The sequence below is a fragment of the Cornus florida genome, unplaced genomic scaffold (genome assembly GCF_030987335.1).
Source record: "Cornus florida cultivar Cherokee Brave unplaced genomic scaffold, ASM3098733v1 CherokeeBrave_3.0.0_Hap2_Chr04, whole genome shotgun sequence".
NCBI lineage: Eukaryota > Viridiplantae > Streptophyta > Magnoliopsida > Cornales > Cornaceae > Cornus > Cornus florida.
The window spans coordinates 19,921,703-19,943,438 of NW_026775574.1; the positions used below are offsets into that span (position 1 = coordinate 19,921,703).

Here is a 21,736-nt window from a genome sequence, read left to right on the forward strand (position 1 = left end):
AAGGAGCTCTGGGACAACATAAATCAGATGTACTCTGGTTTGGGAAAGTAATCTCAAATCTACGAATTGACTCTAAAACTTGGTGAGATTCGGCAGGGAGAAGACTTGATCACCAAGTATTTCAATTCATTAAAGCGCATTTGGCAGGACATGGATCTATTCAATGATTATGAATGGAAATCCAATGAAGATGACAATCACTACAAACGGACCTTGGAGGCTCATCGTATTTACAAATTTCTTGCTGGGCTCAACGTGGAAATCGATGAAGTACGAGGACGGATCATTGGCAGGACTTCACTTCCTCCAATTGGTGAAGTGTTTGCTAAGGTTCAAAGAAAAAAGAGCCGCGGACATGTAATGTTGGGGAAGAAGACTACCAGCAGACCTGTTAAAAGTTCTGCTCTTATTGTTGCCAAGACTGCTGCTAATGAAGCAGTCAATTTTTAGCGAAAACCTAAAGAAAAGCCACGGGTTTAGTGCGACTTCTGCAACAAACCGCGCCATACTTGAGAGAATGGAAAATCCACTAAAAACCAGCGAATTGGAAAAGTAGCAAACCTGGTGACAGAAATAGGCGTGCGGTTCCTACTGCCAATGAAGCTGAGACAAGTCCCTTAAGCAAGGAGCAGATGGATCACCTTCCAAAGCTGCTGAAATTTAATTCCTCACCTGGTATTCCTAATGTTTCTCTTGCACAAACAGGTAGTACACTTAATTCCCTTTCTTGTTGTTCAAATTATACTCCATGGATCATCGATTTTGGAGCCTCTGATCATATGACCAGCCTTTCCAATCTTTTTAGCACTTACTCACCATGTTCTGGTCCTGAAAAAATTAGAATCATAGATGGTAGTCTCTCACCTATTCCAGGAAAAAGGTTTGACAAAATTATCCGAGAATATAAATTGTAATGACCCGGTCATTTCCTTCCTTTCCTTTTTCCTCAGAATTTTACGGATGAATTTTTTTTTCGTTCAAAATTCTTTTTTAAGTTCAGTTTCTCGTCACTTAGTGTCGTCCTGAGTGCTCAGAAATGGCTTCTGAGACTCTTTCTTTTGGATTGACAACTTCCTTTGAGGACCGAGTCATTTCCACATTTTTTGTTTTTGGACACTATTCACTTTTCGTCTTTTTCCCGTTTGTCACTTTGTTGGCACAACCTCACTTTTCGTGTTCGGATTTGATTCCTGATGAGCACTGAAAAGTGCGCATTTAAACCCGTTAAGCTTAAGCATTCTAGTACCTTTATCAATCTTACTTTGCCGTTTTAGACTTATTACGTGTTATTTATATTTTCAGGCACTAATCCCAAAATTGAGCTAACTCAGCCAAATAAGAGCTTAATTGAAGCAATCCTGAGATAAACCAAAGGAGGGAGCAAAGTGGAAAAAGAAAGGAGCAAAAAGGAATTAAGTTGTGCAGCTGAAAAGTTCGATCGATCCAACTTAGAGTTCGATCGATCGAACATCTATGATCGATCACAGTACTTCTCGATAGATCCAACCTTGGCCTTTGCTGAAATTCCAAGTTCGATTGATCCAACATCACCTTCGATCGATCGAACCCTATTTTGTCCTATTCAAATGATTGATCTTATCCACAGCTGTACGCCTACCAACCACTTTTGTCCTTTTCCCCATAAATATCTTCGAAATATCTCAGCCTTGTCCTTATCCGGAGGAGTCAGACCACTTCGATCGATCCAAGATGCAGTTCGATCGATCGAACCCACCTTCGATCGATCCAAGTCAAGGTTCGATCGATCGAACTTCCTCCAGCGAGAAAAAGTTAAAGTCCAGCTCATTTATTCCGTCCTTCATCCAATCATTAGAGAATATGCCTTGCACGACCACAGCTCATCATAGGGTGTATTTGACCTACCTATATAAGGAATATGATACACTTTTTGGAGAGGAGTCTAGAGTCTCTTGTCACACATTGAAAATCATCTTGGAGGCTATTCTTGGAGGGAAAGAAGGGAGGAAGCTAGAGCAACCATTGGAGGAGATCTTCACCAACAAGGAGCAGCCATGGAGTTAGCCCTTGAGGGTTGGATCATCACTACCATGAGTGGCTAGACATCTTCTTGGGGCTAGAGTTAGCCCCAAGCATGCTTTCTATACTCTAATCTTGTGTATTATTGAGGGATTAGTGTTGTATGATACATCTTGATATTCATGTATGTATAAATCTTGATTATTTCATGGTTTGTATGGTTTAATGCTTCCAATTGACTATTATATTCTACCCATATGTCTATGTATGCTAGAGTAGGATATTCATGTGCTTATCTCTAGATTTAGTGTTTTTGATGCATGTCTATGTGTATTGATGCTATAGATCTAGAGATTATCAAGATGATATGCTTAATGAATGTTATTTTGGTTCATTTGATGGTTTATGCCTATTCTTGATGGTTTGTGCCTCTCCCCTAGTCTAGATAGCTTTATTTTGATGCTAGTAGTGTAAATTTAGTGTAGTGGTTGTATAATGTTAGATGGGAGGACAATCTACTCTTGATGTTTTATGTTCCATGCTTGTGAGTCCAAATGGCATATTCCTCTAATATTGTGTTGCATGTGGATTGTGAGCTTAATGAAGGATTAATGACTTGTTTTGATCTATTGTGCTATCCCCATGTTGTCTAGACAATATATGCTCTATTATTTAGATATATTGTACTCTTCACATGATGTTTAGACAATACTTGCTTGATTTGTCATCCTTGCCAATTGAATCAACCTAATACACACACACCCTTATCATATTGCAACACATCCATTACCCTCAATTGATCACTTGTTAGTAGTATAGAAAAGTATTGCTTGGTGGTGATCTCTACACCCCAAGACCCCTCTCTCTCTTGTTTACCTCATATTATTTTATTTAGTTGAATTCAATTTAGCTTAATCAACCAACCAACCAATTGTGTGATCACTCGACCTACTAACCCTAATTACCATAGTTTCACAATTCGATACACCATCAAATCCCTTGGGACGATCCCTACTCGCCCTATCTATATTTTATATAGAGAAAGGTAGTAGTGGCTTTCTATAAATGTAAAACTTGGCCACCTCCTAAATTCACACATAACTCTTCAAGCTTGACTTGGTATCGCGACCCTTGTAAAAGAGGACCTGGTCAATTCCGATTTTTACAAGCATCCACGATATTTAAATTTCATGCCATGTGTATTTTTACTTTCTTAGAAAAGCATGCTAAGTGTTTACTTTTCTTGTAAAGGGTATGGATGCATAACTTTTTTGTAATATTCTTAACTTGTGGGGTTTCTGTGTAATTACTATAAGTAATTATTTTTCGTCTTAGGGACCATTTTTTAATTTAATTTGGAAGATATTTTCAAAAAGGACCTTTTTGTAATTTCTGAAAAGTGTGACAAGTGTCACACTCTCTTTGGTCTACTTGTTGACATTTGTGTGGGGCCACTTTGATGCATTGGATGATGACATGTGAGGGTGGATATCCAACCACTTGTTGGCCTAGGATAGGTGCACTGGTTGGCTTGGATGGTTGACAAGTGTAGGCTTGAGATCAAGCCTAGGAGGGAGCCTCGGATTTGTGACAAGTGTAGGCTCACAATTTAGTCTTGCAATTATTTGTAGGCCATTTTTGGATTATGTTGTTAAAGAAGGGTTTTTGTGCAATTGACCAAGACTTGTGTATATTGACCTTAGTGTAAGACCACATAGTGAGTAGAGGATTTCTATTTCCTCCACTCACATTCATTCACACTTGATATTATTATTTCCCTCTCTTGTAAAGAAAACCCTAGCCTCCATGGATGAAGCTTGAAGCCTTAGGCCTTGACCTTGTTTTTTGAGGCCCTTCCACTCACCTTAGACCATGAAGCTTGGAACACTTTTTGTTCCCCTCATCCTCCTCTACATAACTCTTGAAGAGTTTGTCATTTTGTGTTAATTTGCCTTGGATTCTAGAGAGACTCTTCTCTAGTGAGGTAGGGGGTGTTATAATTTACTTTCCAAGTGGTGTTACTTACTCTTGTATGAAATACAAGTCGCATGCATGTCTCTTGTTGATTTGAGAAATTAATGATGTATCATAGCTTGCATAGAACTCATTTTTGACTTGATATATGGCATGGCCTAGACTTGATCTTTGTTATATACTTATTTGGAGCCATTTGAATGAGTTTTCAAATCTAGAGATTTAATGAATTTAATTTGATTTAAATTCTAATTAATTGTACCTTGCTAGTATTCTATTTTTGACTTTATATATGGCATGGCCATGACTTAGTCCTTGTTATATATTTATTTGGGATCATTTGAACAACTTTTGAAAATTAGAGATTTAATTAATTTAAATTAATTAAATTCTACATGATGATGTCTTGCTCATTTTGCTCTTTTGATTTGATATATGTAATGAGCATGCTATGTTGTTTAACATATATTAACTTGAGGTTATTTGGAATTGATTTGAAATCTAGGTACTTTCCACGTTAGGTTAATAATCTCTTGAAATGTAATATGTTTAATTACCTTGTGAGCATGCTACTAACTTGTTGTAGAATTATTACTTGTGGCCTCTTAAGATGGTAATTTGACATAGCATGATATGTGATATCATTGTCTTGAATAGCTTGTTTAGATATGTCTTGTATAGGTATATAGCTTGTTAGAATATTACAATTGTTTACCTTGGAGGCTAGTTACTAAATTGAGACTTATTTAGTACTTGTGGCTTAGGATGGTAATGTGGCTCAATTATTGAGAAATATTATTGTTTTGTGTATAATTGCATATTGAGGACACGACTTATCATATGTTATTTAGACTTCAATTCTAGCTAGGACATGGTTTGTGTGGATTCAATCTTACTTGTGCATGGAATGTGGCAACTTGTATTTGATTTTGTATAAGTTTTGAACTTATTGGTTTTGGGAGGCTTGTAAGGATCATGTCCATGTGATGGCTAGGGTTTGGCCCTAGTACGGATTCGTGAGATTCCTAAGTCATATGAAGTGCGCAGTAGGTAGTACCTTGTGGGTCGTAATTACCCGGAATAACTTATACACGTGCGCACTAGGTAGTACCTTGCGGGCTAGTAACCCGGAATAACTTGATTGGTCTGCAGCCAAGGATCCTAATCTTTCCACTCTTGATTTCGCATTTAATTCCAAGTAGCTAATCATGGATTACTTGTAGCTTATGAATTGGTGCTTGCCTTGTGTATTTGGATCTTATTTAATATACTTGTGACTGTATACTTGTTTTGTGTAATTTGATCTTATTTAGTGTACTTGAGACTATATACCTGCTTCTTGTATTTTGATCTCATTTAGTATACTTGGAACTGTGTACTTGCTTCGTGTATTTTTGACCTCATTTAGTATACTTGGACTAGTGTACTTGTTTGTGTATTCGAGCCTCTTTTAGTGTACTTGAGCTAGTATACTTATTTCGTGTGCATAGGTTTCATTTAGTATACTTATGCTATGTATACTTGTTTCATGTGCAACTCTTCTTGTTTAGTATACTTGTGTATGTATACTTGATTCATGAGCTTTTCATATTAATTGCATACTGTGTAGGTAAGCTTAAACATTGCATGACTTGTCTTAATATGGTTTAGTATACTTGGAAATGTTTGTCTATATGTCGTATACCATGTTTTAACATCATTTAGTATACTTGAGCATGTATACTTGTATGCCGTTGTTCATTTCAATTGTATTAGTAGCTTAGGATGCTCCCTGAGTCTCATCTTCACATAGACGTTAGGTGGCATGGCCGCTTTTGAACTATTTCAAGTAAATGTAAAAATCTTAAAGAAATCGAGTCTATGCATGCTCATTCTCTACGAGTAAATTGTTTACTCACCCCAAAGTTACTGGAGGTTTTGATCAGGTACGAAGACTTGGTTCGTCATATTCATCATTGCTTGGACGATTTTAGATTTGAAGGTTTTAATTCTTGTAAAGGTTGGCTTGAAATGCCACTTGTAGCCTTAATTGTCAAAATGTGTATTTTTTATTCCATTTATGTAATGTGCACATAAGTACATCCTTTACAATGTATTTGACATATATAAGTTGAGGCCAGAGGCCAATGACATGTAATTTGTATCCTATGTAATTTTCGACTTTATGAAATGTTATGAAAATATTGAAAATGTTAAGTTATTGTCTCCCCATGTTGCATCGGGTGGGGGGATTCCATTTTCATTCTTTCATAAGGTCTCGTTAACCATGTATGAAGTATGTCCAAGGGCTAAATGGTACTTTCAAACCATTTCATAATTTTGAATTCTGAGTTTTCATTCTAAATTCCATTTTTGTCATTTTGGCCGTTGGGGGGGTCGGATTTTACGTCGGCGGTATTTTTAAGCTGTGGGTCATTATAACACATCCAAATAGATAAGTTACGTCTACGTTCTTGATCGTTTCTGGGAAAAATCCTTTCGTTTATGTTTTGAACCTCCTATGGACTCATTTCACCTTTTTGTTGAAAAACTCAGCTTAAGGGTATTTTGGGAATTTTCTTTGGGAAACAAATTCTGTTCTTGACATTTTCGCATAGAAAATGTGATTTTAGGGGGAGTTTCTTCACGACATTTTTCTGAAAAATGTCATCTTGATCTCGAAAACCGCACTCCAAACTCAATTTTCTACTATTCTACTGTTTCTGCTGTTTAAGTTCAACTCTGGTCAAGTTGAACTGGTTTAAGAAGGTTGAACCAGTTCAAGATGTGTCTTTTGGTCCAGCATGGGCATACTACCAATGTTGAACTAGTTTAAGGAGACTGAACCGGTTCAAGTCTTGCAGTTACTGTTGCAAGTTCAACTTTGACCTTCCAACTTTGAGTTGTTGTAAATTCTTCGTTTGAAGTCCGAATTGATCCGTTCTTGAGTCTAAATTGACCATGTCGAAATAAGATTTCCAATGGTATGAATTTTAGTTTCAGATTATTTTCTTAGCTCATGATATCCTCATTTTAGTGAGAGGGTGTCGGATTTGGTTCGAATCGGGATATGGTTCTTTTGGGATTTCATTTCCTTTGGCCTTAGGACTTCATGTGAAGTTACCAAAGGACATTTTGGGATGTTTTTTTTTATCTTATTTGACTTGTTTAAAGTTAAATTTCTTCCTCTTAGGGTAAAATGACTATTTTACCCCTGGCTCTTCTCTTGTAGGGTTTTGATGCCCTTCTCTTCATTTTGTTTCTGTTGAGTCTCGAAACTCTTTGAGAGTCCATTCTTGTGCCCTTGGGATGACATGCATCTCTAAGGACTTGTCTTTGTTGTGCTTCAGCATCTTGGATCCGGTTCGGGTCATCACATGACACACTGGGTTGAAAAATCCAGGGTCGTTATAGGTGGTATCAGAGCTCCTAGTTTCGAAAACCTTAGGACGATATCTTGCTTGTGTTGCTATGCTCTATATTTTTATTTACTTCTTGATAACATGTTGAATGTGTACTTATGTGAACATATGTTTAGAAGTTTACTTTAACTATCTCAGTATAATATATATGGTTGTTGCTTTAGTATATTGTATGTGGTAGTATATCTTAGTACATTGAATATACTTGTAGGTCTCAACATGTTGTATGTTCTTATCTGCCTTAGCATACGGTATATGTTTGTCGGTTTCAGTACATTGTATGTGCTTGTCTATTTTAGCATGTTGATTTATGCTTGTCTGCTTAGCATAAGGGTTATGCTTATTTGCTTTAGCGTATTGTATGTACTTGTTATCCTTAGCATGACTGTATGTTGCGTGTATCGACATGCCTTATGTGATCCTTTACTACTTGTGTAGGTATGTAATCCATTGCTGTGTTACATGTTAACTGTTTATTTCTATGTCTTGTTTAGGCATTGTCGGCTGTCTTAGCTTGGTTGGTAGAGATTGATGCTAAGGCATTGTCGCTTGGGGTCTGTTGTATCCATTGGATTCATTTTTCTCTTGCGAAGTTTCTTCCTTGGGTAGGAGAAATTTATTCTGTAAGGACCCTATGTCGGGGGACCCTCTTATCTGTTTTGCCCATCTGGGGTATTGGTATCCTCTTTTGCGGTTTTGTGGTGACCTTGATGTGATGACATCATTGGGGTCTTGTTTCTGGCATCGTAGGACGATGAGTCAGATTGACCTGAGTCCTTCCTTAGGGATTTGAAGTCTTGTTTTTGCGAGCCTCAATGGTGAGGTTTATGTGTCGCCTCTTCGTAGAGTGATAGTTGGAGATTTGATAGGTGCATTGACCTAGGATCCTTCTTGTCTTACCTTAGACAGCTCTTACGAGTTAAGGTTGGGGTGTGAGTGATTCCACGTAATTAATTGCATCGGTGCAATTAATTACTCTCCCTCATCATCGAAGACTTAGGGTTGTGTTTAGGGTTCCGATAGGATCCTATAGAGTTTTCAACGAACTCATCAGCATCTTGAGTTGTGTTCTCTTATTGGCGTCTCGTAATGGCTAGTTTTAGGACTATTTATTACATCGTTATTGTTTTTAGTAGCGTTGGTGCTCCACCTTGGGTTTGAGTCAGTCTTGGGAAAGACTTGTAGGCTCTTTATTTCGGGAACCTTAGTGTTCATTCTGGAAGATGATTCATTTCCTCACGGTGAGAGATTGGAACCATCCGGGTTTTTGGGGCTTCACTTTCAGTGAGTTGGTCATTTTGAGAGGCATTTCATTCCTTCGTGTTTATGATTTTGCGGGATTGTTATTTGCATAGTCACTCTTACATGTTTATATGCCTTGTTGTTTTGAGCATGCCTTAGAAACATGTTTAGGGGATATGACTATTTGGTGGTTATGTGATGATATAGATGATGTGTTTTTCATTTACTACATCTGTTTGTCACGCTAGCATTATAGATGATGTGTAGTGTGTCTTTGATGCTTAACCCTTATGTGGTAGGTAGCATATTTGATTGCCCTTGTACACTATATGTTTAGTTGTTTGGTGCGTGGATTTTTGTTTACGTTTAGTATACTTATACTTAGTATGCTTGCACGTTATATATATTTCAGTTCATTTTGGTTTAGTATACTTGAGCCTGTATATTTGTCTACCATGGATTTTGTACTGCTTAGTATACTTGTAGATGTATACTTATACATACATATATATATATATTGCGTTTCTGTTTCAATTTTGTTTGGTATCCTTATGTATACTTGCATATGTATATATGTTTTATGACTAATTGCCTTATTAGTTTATTTCTTTTATCATTCCGTACTGTGCTAGGGGTTGTATGGCCTTGGTTGTCGGGATTGTGTGTGTGAGCTTGATCTGATGTCTAGATTCCTAGGCGTAACCTTGTAGTAGGTCAGCTTTAGGATGACATAAAGGATTTTGGATGGATTGTCTTGTTGGGAGTCGATGTGACTAGGGTGGTGGTGATGTTGTTTGATTCTATAAAGTCCGATCCATTGGCTTGAGGGTATAAACTTGTTAGGCTTTGGATTCGTGACTGGTGTGGTTAACAATAGTGTTTTGAGACTTGGGGTTGTCAGTTTTTTCAGTATTGAGGATTTAAAGCCTTAAGCATAACGGTGTCTATGACGTTGTTGTCAGAGTTTTGGATTGGCCAGAATGGTCCGGCCAGACATTTTGGACCATATCGCAACTCTCACATAATGCCTAGTTTCCATGGTGCTTTTGGTAACGATTGTTTAACATTAATGTCATTTGTATTGATAGGTTTCACAGGTAAGCTTGTTGGGGGCAGGTGACGAATTAGGGCTTTATACTATCATGCTACCGTATAGGTTGTGTGTGGGCGAGTGCTAGTTGTCGTCGATGCTACCTTGCATTACCTAGCTAGTAATGTGAGTGTGGGCAGGCACTTGACACTGTGGATGCTACCACACCTTGGGTACGTTGTGGGCTAGTTTTAGTTAGTATTTGTGCTGCCATGTTGCTTCTGCTTATGTCCTTTGTTTAGTTATGTAGTTGCCTTGATCTCCCTTGGGGTGGTTGACATTGGGTTCTTATGTTAATTCGTTTGGAGAGGTGTCTCATTGTTTGCGGTTTCGTGTCTTTTCGTTGATCATGAGACCTTTGGAGTTGTCCTTGGATACTTTATAATCTGTTCCTTGGTGTGACCTTGTGTACGGTCCTTCTTCGGTTCTTCTAGGAATGCTCCTGATTTCGGGGATGAAATCTCTTTTAGGAGAGTAGGTTGTAATGACCCGATCATTTCCTTACTTTCCTATTTCCTCAAAATTTTATGGATGAATTTTTTTTTCGTTGAAAATTCTTTTCTGAGTTCAGTTTCTCATCACTTAGTGTCCTCTTGAGTGCTCAGAAATGGCTTCTGAGACTCTTTCCTTTGGATTGACAACTTCCTTTAAGGACCGAGTCATTTCCACATTTTTCGTTTTTGGACACTATTCACTTTTCGTCTTTTTCCCATTTATCACTTTGTTGGCACAACCTCACTTTTCGTGTTCAGATTTGATTCCGATTTTTGCATGCATCCACGATATTTAAATTCCATGCCATGTGTATTTTTACTTTCTTAGAAACGCATGCTAAGTGTTTACTTTTCTTGCAAAGGGTATGGATACATAACCTTTATGTAATATTCTTAACTTGTGGGGTTTTGTGTAATTACTATAAGTAATTATTTTTCGTCTTAGGGACCATTTTTTAATTTAATTTGAAAGATATTTTCAAAAAGGACCTTTTTGTAATTCTGAAAAGTGTGACAAGAGTCACACACTTATTGGTCTACTTGTCGACATTTGTGTGGGGCCACTTTTGATGCCTTGGATGATGACATGTGGAGGGTGGAGATTCAACCACTTGTTGGCCTAGGATAGGTGCACTTGTTGGCTTGGATGGTTGACAAGTGTAGGCTTGAGATCAAGCTTAGGAGGGAGCCTTAGATTTGTGACAAGTGTAGGCTCACAATTTAGTCTTGCAATTATTTTTGGGCCACTTTAGGACTATGTTGTTAAAGAAGGGTTTTTGTGCAATTGACCAAGACTTGTGTATGTTAACCTTGGTGTAAGACCACATAGTAAGTGGATGATTTCTATTTCCTCCACTCACATTCATTCACACTTGATATTATTATTTCCCTCTCTTGTAAAGAAAACCCTAGCCTTCATGGATGGAGCTTGAAGCCTTAGGCCTTGACCTTATTTTTTGAGGCCCTTCCACTCACCTTAGACCATGAAGCTTGGAACACTTTTTGTTCCTCTCATCCTCCTTTACATAACTCTTGAAGGGTTTGCCATTTCGTTGATTTGCCTTGGATTCTAGAGAGATTCTTCTCTAGTGAGGTAGGGGGTGTTATAATTTACTTTCCAAGTGGTTTTACTTACTTTTGTATGAAATACAAGTTGCATGCATGTCATTTGTTGATTTGAGAAATTAATGATGTATCATAGCTTGCATAGAACTCATTTTTGACTTGATATATGGCATGGCCTTGACTTGATCTTTGTTATATACTTATTTGGAGCCATTTGAATGAGTTTTCAAATCTAGAGATTTAATGAATTTAATTTGATTTAAATTCTAGTTAATTGTACCTTGTTTGTATTCCATTTTTGACTTGATATATGGCATGACCATGACTTAGTCCTTGTTATATATTTATTTGGGATCATTTGAACAACCTTTGAAAATTAGAGATTTAATTAATTAAATTCTACATGATGATGTCTTACTCATTTTGCTCTTTTGATTTGATATATGTAATGAGCATGTTATGTTGTTTAACATATATTAACTTAAGGTTATTTGGAATTGATTTGAAATCTAGATACTTTCCATGTTAGGTTGATAGTCTCTTGAAATGTAATATGTTTAATTACCTTGTGAGCATGCTACTAACTTGTTGTAGAATTAGTACTTGTGGCCTCTTAAGATGGTAATTTAACATAGCATGATATGTGATATCATTGTCTTGAATAACTTGTTTAGATATGTTTTGTATAGGTATATAGCTTGTTAGAATATTACAATTGTTTACCTTGGAGACTAGTTACTAAATTGAGGCTTATTTAGTACTTGTGGCTTAGGATGGTAATGTGGCTCAATTATTGAGAAATATTCTTGTTTTGTGTATAAATTGCATATTGAGGACATGACTTATCATACGCTATTTATACTTGAATTCTAGCTAGGACATGGTTTATGTGGATTCAATTTTACTTATGCATGGAATGTGGTAACTTGCATTTGATTTTGTATAAGTTTTGAACTTATTAGTTTTGGGAGGCTTGTAAGGATCATGTCTATGTGATGGCCAGGGTTTGGCCTTAGTACGGATTCGTGAGATTCCTAAGTCATATGAAGTGCGCAGGAGGTAGTACCTTATGGGTCGTAATTACCCGGAATAACTTATATACGTGCGCACTAGGTAGTACCTTGTGGGTTAGTAACCCGGAATAACTTAATTGGTCTACAGCCAAGGATCCTGGTCTTTCCACTCTTGATTTCGCATTTAATTCCAAGTAGCTAATCATGGATTACTTGTAGCTTGTGAATTAGTGCTTGCCTTGTGTATTTGGATCTCAATTAATATAATTTTGATTGTATACTTGTTTTGTGTAATTTGATCTTATTTAGTATACTTGAGACTGTATACCTGCTTCATGTATTTTGATCTCATTTAGTATACTTGGAACTGTATACTTTCTTCGTGTATTTTCGACCTCATTTAGTATACTTAGACTAGTGTACTTGTTTGTGTATTCGAGCCTCTTTTAGTGTACCTGAGTTAGTATACTTATTCCGTGTGCATAGGTTTCATTTAGTATACTTGTGCTATGTATACTTGTTTCATGTACAACTCATCTTGTTTAGTAAACTTGTGTATGTATACTTGATTCATGAGCTTTCCATATTAATTGCATACTTGTGTAGGAATGCTCAGACATTGCATGACTTGTCTTAATATGGTTTAGTATACTTGGAAATGTTTGCCTATATGTCGTATACCATGTTTTAACATCATTTAGTATACTTAAGCATGTATACTTGTATGTCGTTGGTCATTTTAATTGCATGAGTAGCTTATGATGCTCCCTAAGTCTCATCTTGACATAGACGTTAGGTGACATGGCCCCTTTTAAACTGTTTCAAGTAAATTAAAAAATCTTAAAGAAATCAAGTCTATGCATGCTCATTCTCTACGAGTAAACTTGTTTACTTACCCCGAAGTTACTGGGGGTTTTTATCGGGTACGAAGACTTGGTTCGTGATATTCATCATTGCTTGGACAATTTTATATTTGAAGGTTTCAATTCTTGTAAAGGTTGGCTTGAAATGCCACTTGTAGCCTTAATTGTCAAAATGTGTATTTTTTATTCCATTTATGTAATGTGTACGTAAGTACACCCTTTACAATGTATTTGACATGTATAAGATGAGGCCGGAGGCCAATGACATGTAATTTGTATCCTATGTAATTTTCGACTTCATGAAATGTTGTGAAAATATTGAAAAATGTTAAGTTATTGTTTCCCCATGGTTGCATCGGGTGGGGGGATTCCATTTTCATTCTTTCATAGGGTCTCATTAACCATGTATAAAGTGTGGCCAAGGGCCAAATGGTACTTTGAAACCATTTCATAATTTTGAATTCCAAGTTTTCATTCTAAATTCCGTTTTTGTCATTTTGGCCATTGGGGGGGTCGGATTTTGCGTCGGCAGTATTTTTAAGCCGTGGGTCATTATAGCGTGTCCAAATAGATATGTTACGTGTTACGTCTGCATGCTTGATCGTTTCTGGGAAAAATCCTTTCGTTTATGTTTTGAACCTCTTATAGACTCATTTCACCTTTTTATTGAAAAACTCAGCTTAAGGGTATTTTGGGAATTTCTTTTGGGAAATAAATTCCGTTCTTGACTTTGTCATTTAGAAAATATGATTTTAGGGGAAGTTTCTTCACGACATTATTCCAAAAAATGTCATCTTGATCTCGAAAACCGCACTCCAAACTAAATTTTATGTTATTTTACTGTTTCAACTGTTTAAGTTCAACTCTGGTCAAGTTGAACTGGTTCAAGAAGGTTGAACCAGTTCAAGTCTTGCAGTTACTATTGCAGGTTCAGCTTTAACCTTCAAACTTTGAATTGTTGTAAATTTTTCGTTTTAAGTCCGAATTGATCCGTTCTTGAGTCTAAACTGACCACGTCGAAATAAGCTTTCCAATGGTATAAATTTTAGTTTCATATTCTTTTCTTAGCTCATGATATCCTCATTTTAGTGAGAGGGTGTCGGATTTGGTTCGAACCTTGATAGGGTTCTTCTGGGATTTCATTTCCTTTGGCCTTAAGACTTCATGTGAAGTTACCAAAGGATGTTTTTAGATGTTTGTGATCTCATTTGACATGTTGAAAGTTAAATTCCTTCCTCTTAGGGTAAAATAGCCATTTTACCCCTGGCTCTTCTCTTGTAGGGTTTTGATGCCCTTCTCTTCATTTTGTTTCCGTTGAGTCTCGAAACTCTTTGAGAGTCCATTCTTGTGCCCTAGCGATGACGTATATCTCTAAGGACTTGTCTTTGTTGTGCTTCCGCATCTTGGATCCGGTTCGAGTCATCACACTGGATTGAAAAATCCAAGGTCGTTACATAAATCTTAAAAATGTTCTCCATGTCCCTAAACTAGCTTGTAACCTTTTGTCTGTGAGTAAACTAACCAAAGAATCTAATTGTTGTGTAATTTTCTGTGATTCTTACTGTGAATTTCAGGACCGGAGCTCGGGGAAGAAGATTGGCAGTGCTAAAATAATAGATAGACTTTACTACTTTGATGGGGACTTCTCCAGTAATAAAAAGGCTCAGGGCCTTAGTAGTGTTAGTTTTAACTCTGTTTATGAACAAATAATGTTTTAGCATTTAAGACTAGGACATCCTAGCTTTCCATATCTTAAACATTTGTTTCCTACTTTATTTAAAGGTTTGGATTGTTCATCATTCTATTGTGAAAGTTTTTGCTTATCTAAGAGTCATCATACTATTTATTTGCCAAAACCTTATACTTCTTCAAAACCATTTTAGTTAATACATAGTGATGTTTGGGGACCTTCAAGAGTCACTACTATCTCTAGAAAAAAATGGTTTGTTACTTTTATAGATGATCATACCCGTTTATGTTGGGTTTATTTGATGAATGAAAAGTCTGAGGTTGGAAAAAATTTTAAGGATTTTTACACAATGGTTGAAACTCAGTTTCAAGCAAAAATTAGCATTTTTCACAATGATAATGGAACCGAGTATTTTAATAAAATTTTGGGGAGTTTTTTGAAAGAAAATCGGTCTACGTGTGTGGATACCCCTCAACAAAATGGAATTGCTGAAAGAAAAAATAAACATTTACTTGAAGTGGCTCATGCTATAATGTTTTCAATGAATGTTCCAAAATATCTTTGGGGGGGAAGCTATTTTAACAGCTTCGTATTTGATTAATAGAATGCCTTCACGTGTTTTAAAATATAGCACGCCATTAGAATGTTTCAAAAGAACTTTTCCATTATCAAAGATATATTCAGATTTACCTCTAAAGGTTTTTGGCTGCATAGCTTTTGTTCATATACCCAATAATACTCAGTCCAAACTTGATCCTCGAGCTGAAAAATGTGTTTTCATAGGGTATGCTTCTAATCAAAAGGGATTTAAGTGCTATAATCCCCAAACAAGAAAATTTTATGTAAGTATGGATGTCTCTTTCTTTGAAAATAAATCTTACTTTCCTAAAAATTCTCTTCAGGGGGGAGAATGAGGTGATGGAAGAAATTTTTTAAGATTTATCTCCTACTCCTTTACTGAATGTGATTTTGACTCCTTCACCTCATCCTAATGTTATTCCTAAAATTTAAAGTCAGGAACAATGTGATAAAACCAATGAAAACAATGAAGAGAATCCTAGTCATATAGTGCCAAACATTATTGTATCTGAAATGGGGGAAGAATCACTACAACCGGGCACAAACGTTCCCAATACTGAGCCTCTGGTTTATACTCAGAGAATACTTCATCAAAAGAGTCAAAGTCAACCTATTCCTCTTGGAATTAATCAGTCTCAATCTTCGGGAACTGGACTTCCAGATATCATAGGTAATTCTGATCCTAACTCATCTTCAGTTCCTATTGCTTCTCCTACTCAAGAACCATCGGACCTTGATATTCCTATAGCTGTTAGGAAAGGTATTCGAATCAAATATTCAAATCCAAAATATCCCATTGCCAAATACCTTTCTTATGAAAAACTCTCTCATACTCATAGGGCTTTTGCCTCAAAAATCTCACACCTGTTTGTCCCAAGAAACATTCAGGAAGCTCTTGATGATCCGAATTGAAAGTTAGCAGTGATGGAAGAGATGAATGCTCTTAGAAGAAGTGGTACTTGGGAGATAGTTGATTTACCTAAGGAGAAAAGAACAGTAGGCTGCAAGTGGGTCTTTACGGTGAAATGTAAAGCTGATGGTAGCATAGAGAGGTATAAGGCAAGACTAGTAGCAAAAGGGTTCACCCAGACCTATGGAATTGATTATCAAGAAAATTTTGCTCCTGTAGCCAAGATAAACTCAATCAGAATTTTGTTATCTTTAGCTGTGAATTTTAGCTGGCCATTACACCAGTTAGATGTAAAAAATGCCTTTTTAAATGGAGATCTTGAGGAGGAGGTCTTTATGAATCTACCACCTGGGTTTGAGGGAAAATTGGGACCTAATAAAGTCTGTACACTAAAGAAATCTTTATATGGTCTCAAACAGTCTCCTAGAGCTTGGTTTGAGAGATTTGGGAGAGCTGTGAAGAATTGTGGCTACTGTTAGAGCCAAGCAGACCATACCATGTTTTACAAACACAGTAGAGAAGGTAAGGTTGCAGTTTTAATTGTCTATGTGAATGATATAGTCTTGACCGGTAATGACAATGAAGAATTGAAGAGACTGAAAAAGAGACTTGCAGCTGACTTTGAGATCAAGGATTTGGGTGCATTAAAATACTTTCTTGGAATGGAGTTTGCTAGATCCAAAGAAGGTATATTTGTGAATCAACATAAATATGTTCTTGATTTACTTAGTGAGACAGGTCTACTAAGATGTAAACTAGTCAAGACAACCATTGAGCCCAACCTTAAGTTGCAGCATTCTAAAGATGAAGAAGTTCTGAATAGAGAGCAGTATCAAAGACTTGTTGGAAGACTGATCTACTTGTTACATACACGTCCAAATATAGCTTTTGCAGTCAGCATGGTTAGCCAGTTCATGCATTCACCTAGACGAGAACACTTTGATGCAGTCTACAGAATTCTTAGATACCTAAAGGGGACCCCTAGAAGAGGTCTATTGTTAAAAAACCGTGGGCATTTGCAAGTTGAAGCCTATACTGATGCAGATTAGGCTGGGTGTGCTATTGATAAACGGTCAACTTCTGGCTACTGCACCTTTGTTGGAGGTAACCTTGTCACCTGGCAGACTAAAAAACAGAATGTAGTAGCGAGAAGCAGCGCAGAGGCTGAGTTTAGATCAGTTGCTCATGGAATTTGTGAGGTGTTATGGATTAAGAGACTATTAGATGAATTAAAGGTCTCTAATCCATTGCCTATGAAATTATACTATGACAATAAAGCTGCTATTTCGATTGCTCACAATCCAGTGCTTCATGACAAAACAAAGCACGTGGAGGTAGACAAACACTTCATCAAGGAAAAGCTTGAAAATGGATTAATCTATATGCCATACATTCCTACTACCGAGCAAGTTGCAGATGTGCTTACAAAGGGACTTCCTACAAGACAGTTCGACCGACTAATTGGCAAGCTGGCTATGGAGGATATCTTCAAACCAGATTAAGGGGGAGTGTTGAAAGGAAAGATTTGGTAGTAATACTACCAAATATTATTAGCTGTAAATATAATATTTGGAGAATATTTTCTGTAAATAGAATATTGGTCAAATGTTATAAAATAGGAAATTATTAATTAGGCCAGCTAGGTATGTACGTGTATTCTCTCCTATAAAGAGAACCTGTGTAAACTCGTGAATTGTGTGCTAATACAGAGAAAAATGTTTTTCTATTTTTCTTTCCTTTATAGTTTATACTTGTCTTTTTGGATACCCAGAAATTTTAATGTCACCCTCCATGTATCCGCCAGTTTTCCTGCCAACCAGCACATCCATCAAAGTTGTTTTACTGGCACCACTAACACCCATTAGTGCTGTGAGAACCCCAGGCCTAAAAGTTCCACTAACATTATTCAGAAGCACCAATCTATCTTCAGCACCCTGATTTTTCATTTTCCTGCAAGTCACATTTATTAAATAATTACTGTCATGTTTTTTTATAAGAAAAGTAATTTTCCCAATTCATAACATACAACACATCAATTAAGCTTAAAGTTACCTGTGGCATGTCAACAGAGTATTTGATGTTATCAAAGGTGATGAAATGTTGTTCGAATGGAAGAATCATTCCTCTTTTTCTGTTCTGATTGGCATCGACAATGGCTTCTGTCCTCTGGGATGAGGATCCAGATGAGATACTTCTCCTCCTAATTTGATCTCTCTCTGCATATTAATTAAAATCTTATTAGAATATAAATATTAATATAGATTTCAGAGTATGAATAGCATAGTGTAACACAATATCTTAACATAAAAGCTTCATCATCTTCAGGTGCAGTTCGTCCAAGAGAGATGTTTCCTCAGGATGATAACTGAATGGCTCTGCTACTTTGACCACCTTCAGCATTGCTTGGTTTTTCGTCTGGTATAACAGCTTGAGCCTTATCAAAAGCTGCGCGCATAATTTTAAACTATGCTGTTAGTGAATTTGCAGCTTAAAAAAGTCTTGAAGTGGAAAAGTAGAAATTACTCACGGTTTAGATAAGTGAGAGCCAGAGTGAAACAGAAGTTGAATACCAAGACAAATCCAAATAATGCCCCAAGTCCTAGCCAGTACCAGTATGCATCAGGAAATAACCCTTTAGACCTCATAACCGTGACTCCTAGTGGCTCTGTTGCATTTGGGACAACCTTTTTCTTGGAAGTGAATTCAAACATCAGCTGATTTTGATCAAGCCACAAGCATGAATTGAGCTTACAAGGACAGAATATTCATAAACTTACCTTTTTCCAACTATTGCCAAGGAACTCATTTACTAAAATTGCATTCTGCCCATACATCAATGCTGACATCCAATAACCCCATATCCACCAACTCTTCACATCATCTATGGCATCAAATAAAGTAGAAAGAAGCATTAACCAATGTTTCAAGCATGAGAAAAATAGTTCTAATTAAAATCTAATTTTCGCAATATATACCTCTTGATAGGATAAAGCCACCCAATGCAAAAAGTAAGAGCAATGCAAATGATCCAAATGTATTTGCACATCATGTTCCTGCCCATTGCTGCAATAAATCGGAACAATAGAGAAGCACTCTGACTGATAACTAAGAGGAGCATGTACTGTTTAAACAATCTGCACAGATGACATTAGAAATTGTTTATCATTTGGAGCAAAATAGACATGTAAAACAAATCTAACAAGTTTTTGATATATTAATTTTCTCTTAGATTCTTACCTGCCGACATCAAAACCGATGACATAGTAAGTTATAAACACCCAAACAGCAACCTCTATGAATGTAATGGGGATCTTGAGGATCCATGTGGAAAGAGCATATGCCCATTGGGGATAAAAGAGAAGGCTCATTTGCTTGTAGAAGACAGGAAGCTTCGCAATAGTCATGGCAATCTCCGATATTCCATTAAACATGACCATAACCACAGTAAAAAACAAAGCACCAAGGTATATCCCTCCATCAGTTTCATCATCTTTGTGCATCTCAGTTCGATAGAAGATTGTCATTGTCACAAATGCCATTATAGTAAGCTACAGGGAGAGATAAAATTCTTATTAGGGTCTACATTTACAAAATTGAGACCAAAATCATAAATTTATATGTAGCAAAATACTTACTTGTGATCTTGAATATATAGACAAATGAGTTTCTCTTCATCAGCAGGTATTCTCTTGAGCTGCATGCTTTCAGGAGCTCTTTTTTGCTAACACCATACTTACTAGTTGTTAAAGAAGTTGGGTGGCTTTTGGTCTTGTCAAATGGGGTCGCAAGCTCATCTCCTAATTTTTGTCCAACATGGAATGACTGGAATGCCTCAGCAAATTCGGTGATCTGTTACAAAACTATGTGGTTCATCTTTGTTTGCCCAATACTACTGAGGATCTTTCTTTGATGTCACCTGTGACAAATTTATATTTGGTAAGACAAGAAACAAGACTCAAAAACATATAAGATTCAAATTTTATTTTTTTCTCCCCTTTTTAAGAAGAAAAACAATCATAACAAAACAGAAACAAATTAAGATGAATGCAAACCTACTTCTTGCAAGAAGTCAACCACGCCTTTCCTCTCGGGGCATTTGAAACCCATGGATTCAAAAACTCGAGCACTTCCTCACGGGGACCTTGATAGAAAATGTGGCCAGTAGATAGGAAAATAATGTCATCAAACAGATCATAAGTCTCAGGTGCTGGCTGCAGGGGAGAGATGAGAGCAGTTCCTTAGAGAATATGAACATACTTCTTGAGTGACTTCCCAATTTGGAAAGTTACCGAACTATCCAAACCCGTAGAAATCTCATCCATGGAAAGTGCCTTCGCTGGTCCAACCAGCATCTCACCTATAATATATTAGGAGGAAATTTTGTGACATTAAAATCAAAGAAAAATTTAAGAAAATAAAATTCTTCTTTAATGGAATTTTTGAAATTTGAGTTTGCTTCACCAGTTGTAACACGCTTCCTCTGTCCTCCAGAGATACCCCTTAACATTTCATCTCCAACTAGGGTATCTGCACAGACTTCCAGTCCCAAAACCTATAATTTAAGAGGAAATGAATTGAATTAATTTCCTGCATGGTATGTTACCTTTAGAATATACATATCTGTGTGTGTGTGTGTGTGTATTGTGGTTATATTACCATTAGATTATAATCTGTGACTACACTTGCCTCCTGGCTTTCTGTTACTGTTGCCTGAATAAGCATAAAAAAAGAATGAATTTTTTTTTTTTTTTTCCTTTTCACAATAAGAAAAAACAAGTTTCATAAACTAAATCTGGCATTGAAGGTTAATTCTGGTTAAGACTAAATGATAAGCGTCAAATATTGCATATTTAAGCGCCCTTAATTGCATGAGTTAAGCCCATTATTTGATCTTTGTATATAGATTATCTCCATTTTTATGTTTTTTGTGTTTTTGCAGGTCCAATTGCGAAAAATGAATAAAAATAAGGTTTTAAGAGTTTTTGGAGCACAAGTCATATCGGGCCTAAACATCAAGTGGTTTTCAAGAAGAAATAGCCCAAATAGGCAATGGATACAGTTAGCATTGCAGAAGAAAAAAAGAAGTCAAGCATTAGTACCTGGCGTCCGAACGCAGGACCTCACATCCGAACGCCAAGCATCAGCACTTCACGTCCCGACGCGAGTTGTCATCAGCTCTGCGTACCTTCAGTAAAAAGGCCATAACTATCTGCTCCGAACTCCAAATGACGAACCGTTTGATTCTGTGGAAAGATAACTCAGAGCCCTATGTTTGGTTTGTTTTAATAGAAGTCTAATTCCCACGTTTCAGATGTCAAAAATAGAGAGCAAGATGACACCAGCACGCTGTCAGGATGCAGAACTCAGCTTTGCACTCTTATGGTATTTTGACCATATCTCCCGGGTTATAAATCCAA

The 21,736-nt window shown here is 36.7% G+C and overlaps 1 pseudogene; it reads right to left on the bottom strand.

Annotated features, from left to right (window-relative positions):
* LOC132304806 (pleiotropic drug resistance protein 1-like) overlaps positions 1–21,736 on the bottom strand; it is a 90,909-nt pseudogene that overhangs the window by 35,553 nt on the left and 33,620 nt on the right.